Here is a 13,959-nt window from a genome sequence, read left to right on the forward strand (position 1 = left end):
TTTAGCGATAATTGTGCAGACCTGAAATTCTGCTTAATATTTTGGGTGGGCCTGTACTCCAGACAGCTGAGAGGGTCACAAATGAGATATCTCCAGACAGGAAAAGACAAGCACTGTGCAACAATGCTGGTTTCATCAAAATCTGAGCTGTTTCGGGGAAGTTATAGTTGCTTTCATTATGCATACATTTAGCGTTTATACTGCAGACCTGAAGTTCTGCTTAATATTTTGGGTGGGCCTGTGCTCCAGACAGCTGAGAGGGTCACAAATGAGATATCTCCAGACAGGAAAAGACAAGCACTGCGCAACAATGCTGGTTTCATCAAAATCTGAGCTGTTTCGGGGAAGTTATAGTTGCTTTCATTATGCATACATTTAGCGTTTATACTGCAGACCTGAAGTTCTGCTTAATATTTTGGGTGGGCCTGTGCTCCAGACAGCTGAGAGGGTCACAAATGAGATATCTCCAGACAGGAAATGACAGGCACTGTGCAACAATGCTGCTTTTATCAAGATCTCACTTTTTTCCGGGAAGTTATGGTTGCTTCTATTATGCATACATTTCGCGATTATTGTGCAGACCTGAAATTCTGCTTAATATTTTGGGTGGGCCTGTGCTCCAGACAGCTGAGAGGGTCACAAATGAGATATCTCCAGAATGGCCAAGACAAGCACTGTGCAACAATGCTGGTTTTATCAAAATCTGAGCTGTTTTGGGGAAGTTACGGTTGCTTCTAATATGCACACATTTAGCGATTGTTGTGCAGACCTGAAATTGACATTAATATTTTGGGTGGACCTGTGCTCTCGACAGCTCAGAGGGTCACAAATGAGATATCTCCAGAAAGGCCAAGGCAAGCACTGTGCAACAATGCTGGTTTCATCAAAATCTGACCATTTTGGGGGAAGTTATGGTTGCTTCTATTATGCATACATTTAGCGATTGTTGTGCATACCTGAAATTCTGCTTAATATTTTGGGTGGGCCTGTGCTCCAGACAGCTGAGAGGGTCACAGATGAGATAACTCCAGAAAGGCCAAGACAAGCACTGTGCAACAATGCTGGTTTCATCAAAATCTAACCTTTTTTTGGGAAGTTACGGTTGCTTCTAATATGCACACATTTAGCGATTGTTGTGCAGACCTGAAATTCTGCTTAATATTTTGGGTGGGCCTGTGCTCCAGACAGCTGAGAGGGTCACAGATGAGATAACTCCAGAAAGGCCAAGACAAGCACTGTGCAACAATGCTGGTTTCATCAAAATCTAACCTTTTTTTGGGAAGTTACGGTTGCTTCTAATATGCACACATTTCGCGATTGTTGTGTAGACCTGAAATTGACATTAATATTTTGGGTGGGCCTGTGCTCCAGACAGCTGAGAGGGTCACAGATGAGATAACTCCAGAAAGGCCAAGACAAGCACTGTGCAACAATGCTGGTTTCATCAAAATCTAACCTTTTTTTGGGAAGTTACGGTTGCTTCTAATATGCACACATTTCGCGATTGTTGTGTAGACCTGAAATTGACATTAATATTTTGGGTGGGCCTGTGCTCCAGACAGCTGAGAGGGTCACAAATGAGATATCTCCAGAAAGGGCAAGACAAGGATTGTGTAACAATGCTGCTTTTATCAAAATCTCAGCTGTTTCGGGGAAGTTATGGTTGCTTCTAATATGTATACATTTAGCGATTATTTTGCAGACCTGAAATTCTGCTGAGTGTTTTGGGTGGGCCTGTGCTCCAGACAGCTGAGAGGGTCACAAATGAGATATCTCCAGAAAGGCCAAGACAAGCACTGTGCAACAATGCTGGTTTCATCAAAATCTAACCTTTTTTTGGGAAGTTACGGTTGCTTCTAATATGCACACATTTAGCGATTGTTGTGCAGACCTGAAATTCTGCTTAATATTGTTGGTAGGCCTGTGCTCCAGACAGCTGAGAGGGTCACAAATGAGATATCTCCAGACAGGAAAAGACAATCACTTTGCAACAATGCTGCTTTTATCAAAATCTGACTTTTTTCCGGGAACTTATGGTTGCTTCTAATATGCATATATTTATCGATTATTGTGCAGACCTGAAATTCTGCTTAATATTTTGGGTGGGCCTGTGCTCCAGACAGCTCAGAGGGTCACAAATGAGATATCTCCAGAATGGCCAAGCCAAGCACTGTGCAACAATGCTGGTTTCATCAAAATCTGAGCTGTTTCGGGGAAGTTATGGTTGCTTTCATTATGCATACATTTAGCGTTTATTGTGCAGACCTGAAATTCTGCTTAATATTTTGGGTGGACCTGTGCTCCAGACAGCTGAGAGGGTCACAAATGAGATATCTCCAGACAGGCCAAGACCAGCACTGTGCAACAATGCTGTTTTTATCAGAATATGACTTTTTTCCGGGAAGTTATGGTTGCCTCTTATATGCATACATTAGTGATTATTGTGAACACTTGAAATTGACATTAATATTTTGGTTGGGCCTGTGCTCCAGACAGCTGAAAAGGTCACAAATGAGATATCTCCAGATAGGAAAAGACAACCACTGTGCAACAGTGCTGCTTTTATTAAAATCTAACCATTTTTGGGGAAGTTATGGTTGCTTCTATTATGCATACATATAGCGATTACTGTGCAGACCTGAAATTCTGAATAATATTTTGGGTGGGCCTGTGCTCCAGACAACTCAGAGGGTCACAAATGAGATATCCTCCGGAAGACCAAAACAAGCACTGTGGAACAATGCTGGTTTCATCAAAATGTGACCATTTTGGGGGAAGTTATGGTTGCTTTTAATATGCATACATTTCGCGATTATTGTGCAGACCTGAAATTCTGCTTAATATTTTCGGTCGGCCTGTGCTCCATGCAGCTCAGAGGGTCACAAATGAGATATCTCCAGACAGGCCAAGACCAGCACTGTGCAACAATGCTGCTTTTATCAAAATCTGTCTTTTTTCCGGGAAGTTACGGTTGCGTCTATTATTCATACATTTAGCGATTGTTGTGCAGAACTGAATTTCTGCTTAATAGTTTTGGGTGGGCCTGTGCTCCAGACAGCTGAAAAGATCACAAATGTGATATCTCCAGACAGTCCAAGAGAAGCATTGTGCAACAATGCTGCTTTTATCAAAATCTCAGCTGTTTTGGGGAAGTTATGGTTGCTTCTAATATGCATATATTTAGCAATTATTGTGCAGACCTGAAATTCTGCTTAATATTTTGGGTGGGCCTGTGCTCCACACAGCTCAGAGGGTCACAAATGAGATATCTCCAGAAAAGCCAAGACAAGCACTGTGCAACAATGCTGCTTTTATCAAAATCTAACCATTTTTGTGGAAGTTATGGTTGCTTCTATTATGCATACATTTAGCGATTATTGTAAAGACCTGAAATTCTGCCTAATATTTTGGGTGGGCCTGTGCTCCAGACAGCTGAGAAGGTCACAAATGAGATATCTCCAGACAGGGCAAGACAAGCACTGTGCAACAATGCTGGTTTCATCAAAATCTGAGCTGTTTCGGGAAAGTTATGGTTGCGTCTAATATGTATACATTTAGCGATTATTGTGCAGACCTGAAATTTACATTAATATTTTGGGTGGGCCTGTGCTCCAGACAGCTCAGAAGGTCACAAATGAGATATCTTCAGACAGGAAAAGACAAGCACTGTGCAACAATGCTGGTTTCATCAAAATCTGAGCTGTTTCGGGGAAGTTATGGTTGCTTTCATTATGCATACATTTAGCGTTTATGGTGCAGACCTGAAATTCTGCTTAATATTTTGGGTGGGCCTGTGCTCCAGACAGCTGAGAGGGTCACAAATGAGATATCTCCAGAATGGCCAAGACAAGCACTGTGCAACAATGCTGCTTTTATCAAAATCTGACTTTTTTCCGGGAAGTTGTGGTGGCTTCTAATATGCATATATTTAGCGATTGTTGTGCAGACCTGAAATTCTCCTTAATATTTTGGGTGGGCCTGTGCTCCAGACAGCTCAGAGGGTCACAAATGAGATATCTTCAGGACGGCCAAGACTGGCCCTGTGCAGCAATCCTAGTTTCGTCAAAATCTGAGCTGTTTTGGGGACGTTATGGTTGCTTCTATTTTGCATAAATTTAGCGATTATTCAGCAGACCTGAAATTCTGCTTAATACTTTGGGTGGGCCTGTGCTCCAGACAGCTGAGAGGCTCACAAATGAGATATCTCCAGACAGGCCAAGAAAAGCACTGTGCAACAATGCTGGTTTTATCAAAATCTGAGCTGTTTTGGGGAAGTTATGGTTGCTTCTAATATGCATACATTTGGCGATTATTGTGCAGACCTGAAATTCTGCTTAATATTTTGGGTGGGCCTGTGCTCCAGACAGCTGAGAGGGTCACAAATGAGATATCCTCCGAAAGGCCAAGACAAGCACTGTGCAACAATGCTGGTTTCATCAAAATCTGACCATTTTGGGGGAAGTTATGTTTGCTTCTAATATGCATACATTTAGCGATTATTGTGAAGACCTGAAATTGACATTAATATTTTGGGTGGGCCTGTGCTCCAGACAGCTGAAAAGGTCACAAATGAGATATCTCCAGACAGGAAAAGACAAGCACTGTGCAACAATGCTGCTTTTATCAAAATCTAACCATTTTTGGGGAAGTTATGGTTGCTTCTATTATGCATACATTTAGCGATTATTGTGCAGACCTGAAATTCTGCCTAATATTTTGGGTGGGCCTGTGCTCCAGACAGCTGAGAGGGTCACAAATGAGATATCTCCAGAAAGGGCAAGACAAGGATTGTGTAACAATGCTGCTTTTATCAAAATCTCAGCTGTTTCGGGGAAGTTATGGTTGCTTCTAATATGCATACATTTATCGATGATTGTGCAGACCTGAAATTCTGCTTAATATTGTTGGTAGGCCTGTGCTCCAGACAGCTGAGAGGGTCACAAATGAGACATCTCCAGACAGGAAAACACATGCACTGTGCAACAATGCTGCTTTTATCAAAATCTGACTTTTTTCCGGGAACTTAAGGTTGCTTCTAATATGCATATATTTAGCGATTATTGTGCAGACCTGAAATTCTTCTTAATATTTTGGGTGGGCCTGTGCTCCAGACAGCTGAGAGGGTCACAAATGAGATATCTCCAGACAGGAAAAGATAAGCACTGTGCAACAATGCTGCTTTTATCAAAATCTAACCATTTTTGGGGAAGTTATGGTTGCTTCTATTATGCATACATTTTGCGATTATTGCGCAGACCTGAAATTCTGCCTAATATTTTGGGTGGGCCTGTGCTCCAGACAGCTGAAAAGGTCACAAATGAGATATCTCCAGACAGGAAAAGACAAGCACTGTGCACCAATGCTGCTTTTATCAAAATCTGACTTTTTTCCGGGAAGTTATGGTTGCTTCTCATATGCATACATTTAGCGATTGTTGTGCAGAACTGAAATTGACATTAATATTTTGGGTGGGCCTGTGCTCCAGACAGCTGAGAGGGTCACAAATGAGATATCTCCAGAATGGCCAAGACAAGCACTGTGCAACAATGCTGCTTTTATCAAAATCTAACTTTTTTCCGGGAAGTTATGGTTGCTTCTAATATGCATATATTTAGCGATAATTGTGCAGACCTGAGATTCTGCTTAATATTTTGGGTGGGCCTGTGCTCCAGACAGCTGAGAGGGTCACAAATGAGATATCTCCAGAATGGCCAAGACAAGCACTGTGCAACAATGCTGGTTTCATCAAAATCTGAGGTGTTTCGGGGAAGTTATGGTTGCGTCTAATATGTATACATTTAGCGATTATTGTGCAGACCTGAAATTCTCCTTAATATTTTGCGTGGGCCTGTGCTCCAGACAGCTCAGAGGATCACAAATGAGATATCTCCAGAAAGGCCAAGAAAAGCGCTGTGCAACAATGCTGGTTTCATCAAAATCTAACCTTTTTTGGGGAAGTTATGGTTGCTTCTAATATGCACACATTTAGCGATTGTTGTGCAGACCTGAAATTGACATTAATATTTTGGGTGGGCCTGTGCTCCAGACAGCTGAGAGGGTCACAAATGAGATATCTTCAGAAAGGGCAAGACAAGGATTGTGTAACAATGCTGCTTTTATCAAAATCTCAGCTGTTTTGGGGAAGTTATGGTTGCTTCTAAGATGCATACATTTATCGATTATTGTGCAGACCTGAAATTCTACTTAATATTGTTGGTAGGCCTGTGCTCCAGACAGCTGAGAGGGTCACAAATGAGATATCTCCAGACAGGAAAACACAAGCACTGTGCAACAATGCTGCTTTTATCAAAATCTGACTTTTTTCCGGGAACTTATGGTTGCTTCTAATATGCATACATTTAGCGATTATTGTGCAGACCTTAAATTCTGCTTAATATTTTCGGTCGGCCTGTGCTCCAGACAGCTGAAAAGGTCACAAATGAGATATCTTCTGACAGGAAAAGACAAGCACTGTGCAACAATGCTGCTTTTATCAAAATCTGACTTTTTTCCGGGAAGTTATGGTTGCTTCTAATATGCATACATTTGGCGATTATTGTGCAGACCTGAAATTTAAATTAATATTTTGGGTGGGCCTGTGCTCTAGATAGCTCAGAGGGTCACAAATGAAATATCTCCAGAAAGGGCAAGACAAGCACTGTGTAACAATGCTGTCCTGTGACTATTTCCTGTTAGCTGTTCAAACACAATGTAACCCCCCCCACCACCACCTCCATAAAAAACATCTCAACCTCTGTAGAAATTATGTTGAAATTATAAAACTATTTTGAGTAGTGAAGAACACCACATGAACACACAACTGTACTGAACACACAAACGTGTGTGTGTGTGTGTGTTTCCTCTTGGGTTTCCTCATGTTTTCATTCATTTTTTGTTCATATACATATTTTTTTGTACTCTTATACTCTAGTATATACTGGTACTTATGTACTAATCTATTGGACCTTTATTGTTTCTGGCTTGCATAAGGAATGAACGGATGAATCTCCTCTTGGAACAGTTAGTTATTCCCTCAGTTCAGTTTTTCTTCAGGAGGAGAAAAAGGACACATTTAATGTTAACAGCGTGACAGGTGCAGTTCCTACGTTCTTCCACCAGGGGGCGTGTCTACCCAGGTGAGCTCCAGCAGCAGCAGGACTGGGAGGCTGCTGAACCAACACAGCTGACGTCTCATGACTGATTCTCCTGGATGAAACAGGACAGCTCACCTGCTGCTGGACACACAGGACGGGAGCCCCGGAACATGGGGGGGGGCTCTGTGGCCCTCACACAGGAGAGGAAGAGATGGAACCTCTCATCTGAGTCTTTTCCAGAGGATTTTCCACTGATTGTAGGGAATCTAGTCTGGATTCAGCTGGAAGGGAATCTGTTTTCTCTCTGAGCTTCTGTTTGATTTAGAGGGGGGGCGGGTGTTTGTTTAGGAGGGAGCTGACCTCAGTGGAGAGCCAGCTCTGACACACACACACACACACACACACACACACACACACACACACACACACACACACACACCCTGAAGGGAGACAGTGGAATGCAGCATGGAGGGGGGGGGGGGGGGGGGGGGGGGTCCTGCAGGATTCAGTTTGCTGATGAAAGAGTTCTTATTGGGAGTCCAGTGATCTCAGAGCTCACTCTAACAGGAACTCCCCCCCCCCCCCCCCACCCTTCCTGTTTCCTCTCTGCTGTCCTCCCTCCTCCCTCTGCAGAACACGTGATTTCCCTGAAAGACCAGAAAAACTTTCCGCTGCGTGTTTGTAAGAGCAGAATGTGAAGAACGGAGACAGAATGAAGACGGAGACGGACTGAAGCAGCTTCTTCTCTCCAGAAGAGTCTGAAGAAGATGTGAAGAGAGTTGATGAGGTGAGAATCTCTGTCAGCTACAACAAAGCTTTCACAACGCTGTGTTGGACTGGATCTGACTGTGTGGCTGCTGGCTGTGTGTCTGTGTGTCTGTCCAGCCTACATTATGGACACCTCATTGACCTCAGACACACACGAGGTGCAGTTGTGTGTTCATGTCATGTTCTCCAGTCCTCACACAGTAGTTTTATGATTTTAAACCAAGTTTCTACAGAGGCTGGGATGTTTTTATGGAGCTGAGTGGTTGTACATTGAGTTTGAACAGCAAACAGGAAATAGTCACATTTCAACTCTGTGAGTTATCAGGGGGAGATGGTGTCCTCATATCAGGCAGAGACAGACAGAAGGACTGGCAGCAGGAGATAGAGGAGAGGACAACTCCTCCTTTAACAGGAAGAACCATGCAGAACCAGACTCAGAGGAGACTTTCTGTAGAAATGAATCAAACCATGTATTTAACAGAGTGAGAACTCAGGAGTGCAGCATGCTGGAACATGAGGACGTCTCACTCTTGACATATGCAGGTGTCAACATGTAGACCACACACACTTCCTGTTTCCTCTGTCAGCTCTCCTCCTCCTCCACTCTGCAGGACACGTGATTTCTCTGAAAGAGGAAGAACCCATTTCCTCATATTTCCACCACAGGTTTGTCAGAGCTGGACGTTAGAAAGGAGACAGACTGAAGGACGAGACCAGCAAAGAGCAGCTTCTGGAGAAGAGTCTGAGGACAGCAGGTACACACACACACACACACACACACACACACACACACACACACACACACACACAATAGCAGGACCCATGAGTCCTAATTGAACTTTATTTATATCGACTAAATTCAACACGATTTTGACAGAGAAACAACAATTCAAGATGAACAGCAGGAAACGAGAGAGAGAGAGAGAGAGAGAGAGAGAGAGAGAGAGAGAGAGAGAGAGAGAGAGAGAGAGAGAGAGAGAGCAAGGAAAAGACACATACTGTTTCCTTTGTTTGGTGCAGGTGTGTGTTCATGTGGTGTTTATCAGTCCTCACACAACAGTTTAATGATTTTAAAATAACTCTGCAGGGACTGAGATGATTTTATGGAGCTGGGCGGTTCTACATTGAGTTTGAACAGCAAACAGGAAATAGTGAGAGAGGAAACAGGTCTCTCCCCCTCACAAGCCCTCCTGTGTTACCGACAGTGTTGTCACTAACGCGCTACTAATTAACGCGTTACTTTAATCTGATTACTTTCTGTCAGTAACGAGCAATCTAACGCGTTCATCTTTTCAAACCAGTAATCTGATTAAAGTTAGTTTCCTAAGTGACTGTGCGTTACTGCCTTATAATATAAGTGAATTTCTAAGAGAAAATGTTTCTCCTGCATTTGGGAGTGACGCCGCATGTCACGTTTTCCCAGAGGAGGACAGAACGCCGGGTCACGTATTCACGACTATGATTTAATTTACTTCATTTATTTAATGCGTTCGGCCCCACCAGGTGTAAAAAGAGACTAAAGTGCTGCGTGGACTTTTTCTTTCAACTGTGTCTCAAACAAGAAGCCTTAATCTCACTCCCTGAATGCTGCAGCTGCACTTTGACACCGAATGTTTGTTTTAGAACAACTTTAAAATCTTTAGGTTACTTAACGTAACCCCGGTTCTCAGAGTAGCATGAGTGAGATGTCTCACTATGGGATACGCCCCCAGCGTATGCCTCAGAAGCATTTATCTCACTACGCCAATCCTGATTGGCTGGTGATCGCGACGCCCACCGAGGGTGGAGCCACCTACCCTTTAAGTAGCCTGCGTCATCTACGCAGCGTCACTCAAAATAAGCACCTCTTCTCGCTTCGCCCAGCAAGAAGGGCTGTCTGGTGAGACATCTCACTCATGCTACTCTGAGAACCGGGGTTACGTTAAGTAACCTAAAGTTCTCTTTCATAGCATTCGTTTCGATGTCTCACTATGGGATATGGAAACTCCCGTATTGCCAGACATGCTTATCTCGATTGACCACCAGCTCTCAGGAAAGGCCCTCCCCCCTGCCCTAAGAGAGCCCTGCAGTCAGTACTGCATGAGCCAGGCTCAGAGCAGGGATGTCCAGCTTATAAAAGCGGACGAAGGTGAGTGGTGAAGACCAGCTCGCTGCTGCACAAATCTCCTGAATTGACAACCCTTTACACAGGGCCCAGGATGCAGCCAGGCCACGTGTAGAATGGGCCCGCAGGCCCACAGGGGCCTGAAGACCTTGACACGTGTAGGCCAGGGCGATCGCTCCCACAATCCAGTGGGAGAGTCGCTGCTTCGTGATGGGTCTGCCCCTGCAGGGGCGAGCCCAGGACACAAAGAGCTGGTCACCTTCCCGAAACCAATCCGCAAGGCACGGACTGGACACAGCATGTGCAGCCGCCGTTCTTCCGGAGAAGAAAATGGCGGTGGAGAAAATGCTGTAAGAACAATAGGAGAGCATGAGCCCACCACCTTGGGCACGAAGGCCAGGTGGGGCTTCAGTGACACCCTGGCATTCCCAGGGGCAAACTGAGTGCACGAGGAGTGCACTGAGAGTGCATGAATGTCACTAACACGCTTGGCAGAGGCCAAAGCTAGAAGCAGCGCTGTCTTCAGAGACAGATGCTTCAAGCTCACCTCCTCCAGTGGTTCAAACGGAGCTCTGGAGAGCCCATTTAAAACCACCGCCAAGTCCCATGGGGGCGCCAGCGGCCTGCAAACAGGAAGCAGCCTGCGTGCCCCTTTCATGAAACGGCAGACCAAAGGATGCTGGCTGACCGTTTTTCCACCAAACCCCACATGGCACGCGGCAATTGCAGCCAGATACACCTTTATTGTGGAGAAGGCTTTACGTTTGTCAATCAAGTCCTGCAAGAATGACAAAATAACACCAACAGTGCACTGAAAGGAGATGTGTCCTTTTTTCTGACACCACTCCTCAAACACCCTCCACTTACAGTCATAAAGAGACCTAGTGGAGGCTGCTCTAGCGCTCTGAATAGTGTCAATCACATTCTGAGGGAGTCCAGCAGTATTTAAATTACACCACTCAGGGGCCAGGCCCAAAGAGCCAGGCGCTCCGGATGTGGGTGAAAAACTGCTCCCCCTGCCTGTGACAGCATGTCCCTGCGGAGGGGAAGCTGCCATGGCTGCCCCGACAGGAGCTGATAAACCTCCGCTAGCCAGTGCATGGCCGGCCACTGCGGAGCTATCAGAACCAGCGTGTGGCGATGCTCCCTGACTCTGTCCAGAGTCGGGGGAATCAAAGCCAACGGGGGAAAAGCATACAGGAGGACCGACGGCCAGACGTGCGCGAGCGCGTCCACGCCGAGCGGCGCACCTGGATCGCGTATTGAGAAAAACAGCGGACATTGCGCGTTCTCTCTCGACGCGAACAGATCCACAGTGGCTCTGCCAAAGCGGGCCCACACCTGCTCCACGAGGGCTGGATGTAACATCCATTCCCCGTAGAGCGGCGCACCCCTGGACAACAGGTCCGCCCCCCGGTTCAGAGCCCCCGGGACATGGGTGGCTCTCAGAGACTGGAGGCGGACGCTGCTCCACAGGATCAGTCTGCGTGCCAGCATGTGTAATTGCCGGGAGCGCAGACCTCCGTGACGGTTGATATATGCCACCGTCGTCGTATTGTCCGTTCTCACCAGGACATGATGTCCCCTGAGAAGCGGGAGAAAGCGTCTCAGCGTGAGAAACACCGCCAAGAGCTCGAGGTAGTTTATGTGAGCGCGCTGGAGATCCTCGCTCCAGACGCCCCTCACGTAATGGTCCTCGCATATACCACCCCAGCCCGACATGCTCGCGTCTGTGGTGATCACTTTCCGGGACAGGACGGGGCCCATAGGCACCCCTGTCACCAGACAAGCCGGGTGGCGCCAGCGACGCAGTGCCATTACGCATTGCGCACTGACCGTCACCCTCCGTGCACCATGACGCACGGGATTCAGCCTGAGGGAACGCACCCACAGCTGAAAATCCCTCATGTACAGACGGCCGAGCCGGACTACAAGGATGGCCGAAGCCATCAGGCCCAGTAGTCGGAGGCATAATCTGAAGGGGACCAGATTGCGCAGGGTGAAACGCGAGAGGCAGGCTCTGAAAACGTTCACCCTCGCCGCTGACGGACGGGCCGTGAAGGACACCGAGTCGAGTGATAACCCCAGGAAGATTATTTTCTGCACTGGAGATAATACACTCTTTTCCGAGTTTATCATAAAACCCAGGTCGATCAGGTGTTTTATGAGGATGTGCGTTTGCGCGATGGCGTCCTCTCTGGACCGTGCCAGGAGGAGCCAATCGTCCAAGTACGTGGCCAGCCTGATGCCCTGTCGCCGCAGCGGGGCAATGGCCGCTTCCGTACAACGCACAAACACCCTTGGGCTCAGAGATAACCCGAAGGGCAGCACTCTGTACTCGTAACAAACACCCTGAAAAGCAAACCTCAGATATTTCCTGTGAGGAGGATATATCGGAATGTGGAAATATGCGTCTTTGAGGTCGACTGACGTGAACCAGTCGTTCCGACGCACCATACGCAGCAGGGATGCGTGTGTAAGCATCCTGAACTGGTATGTTCTGAGGTATTTGTTCAGAGCCCGGAGATCCAGGATTGGGCGAATCCCGGTCCCTCCTCGTTTGGGGACCAGGAAATACCTGGAATAAAAGCCGCTCTGACATTGTCCGGGAGGCACCACGCATATTGCTCTCTTTTCCAATAGCGAGTGAATTTCCTCCTGGAGAACACGAGCTGACTCTCCGCGCGCCTGAGAATGCACTATACCAGAGAAACGAGGGGGAACGGCTGCAAACTGAAGCCTGTAACCCCGCGATATCGTTCTCAGGACCCAGGCTGAGCTGGGGAGCGCGGCCCATCTCTCTGTCCTCAGGCAGAGTGATGAGACAGCGTCTGTCAGACCGCCTGTCACTGGAGACTCCATAAACGGTGTTATGGCGCCCCCTAGTGACAAGATGCGGTTGCAACCGGCGTGCGCCACTGCGCATGCGCCGGGTGTTAGTGCATTGACAGGTCCGGTGCAGCTCCGGGACCGGAGACGGGACGTCACCCGCTCCGGAACCGGGAGCGACACCGAACTGTTTATGTTCTTGTTTGTTAATTGTGACTGCGCCCTCGACCTGCGGTCTGGATGCGGCAGTGGGACACTTTTTATTAAACAAGAACAGTGAAGTGTGCTTGTGTGACTTCGGGGAGCGCACGCAGTAGCGGGGACTCGTGGGCTCCGGAAATCGAACCAAGCACGCTGAGGAAGAAAGACAGGTGGGGCTGCTGAACGTGCAGCCCCGGCACCCGTCTGAGGAAGGAGACCATCAGGTCGGCTTCTTCTTCTTCCTGGCCTGCGGACCGGCAGTCTGCTCGTTCTGTGACGGCAGAGCTGCTGTCGCTGCAGTGGCCTTTCTGGGCCAGCCGGACCTCACCTCCTGTCTGGGTGGACCAGCAGGGGCAGGACGGGCTTTCGGCCGTGTGGGGATTTTAAACTGAGGGAAAGAAGGACGTGCCGTAGCCTGCGCGGCGCTCTGCCGCGGGGCTGGGGCAGGTGGACGCTCGGCTTTGCGCGGGAGGCAGAGCTGGAGAGCTTCATCCTCCCTTTTCTTCGCCTCGCAGCGCTGCTGCATTGAGGCGAGAGCGGAGCCAAAAATGCCGTCTGGTGTGATCGGCATGTCCAACATGTCCTCCTTCTCTCTGTCCGATAGGTTAGACAGGTTGAGCCATCTGGCTCGCTCCTGTAACACCATCGTCCCCAGAGACTTACCCGTGGCCTGGACCGCACAGCGCTGCACGCGGAGGCAGATGTCCGTTATCACGGTAATCTCGTCCCACACCGCTGGGTCAGGTTTGGTCGCCATGTCCTCAAACAGCTCCGCTTGGTAAGCGGGGAGCATGGAGGAGACATTAAGCGCCCTGACAGCCAGTGCTGCTGCCCTGTAAGCCCGGTCAGTCATGACGGACTGGACGCGGTCCGCTTTGGAGGGCAGCGTGGGATCCCTGGATGAAGCGGCTAGCCGCGGGTGCAAATGTGCAGCGACTAGCGGCTCCATGGGGGGCATACGGA

General features: G+C 47.7%; 1 protein-coding gene and 1 pseudogene across 1 annotated transcript in view; one reads left to right on the forward strand and one right to left on the reverse strand.

Annotated features, from left to right (window-relative positions):
* Nucleotides 1-7,697: 7,697 nt before the first annotated feature.
* The window catches only part of LOC115382184 (NACHT, LRR and PYD domains-containing protein 12-like), an 815,989-nt gene continuing 809,727 nt past the window's right edge, over nt 7,698-13,959 (forward strand). The window contains exon 1 of the mRNA XM_030083872.1: nt 7,698-7,881. The gene's annotated coding sequence lies outside the window, so the exon portion shown is untranslated. The remainder of the gene's footprint in view (nt 7,882-13,959) is intronic.
* On the reverse strand, nt 9,915-11,138 carry LOC115382219 (uncharacterized; annotated as a pseudogene).

Source organism: Salarias fasciatus, chromosome 23 (genome assembly GCF_902148845.1).
Source record: "Salarias fasciatus chromosome 23, fSalaFa1.1, whole genome shotgun sequence".
Lineage (NCBI taxonomy): Eukaryota > Metazoa > Chordata > Actinopteri > Blenniiformes > Blenniidae > Salarias > Salarias fasciatus.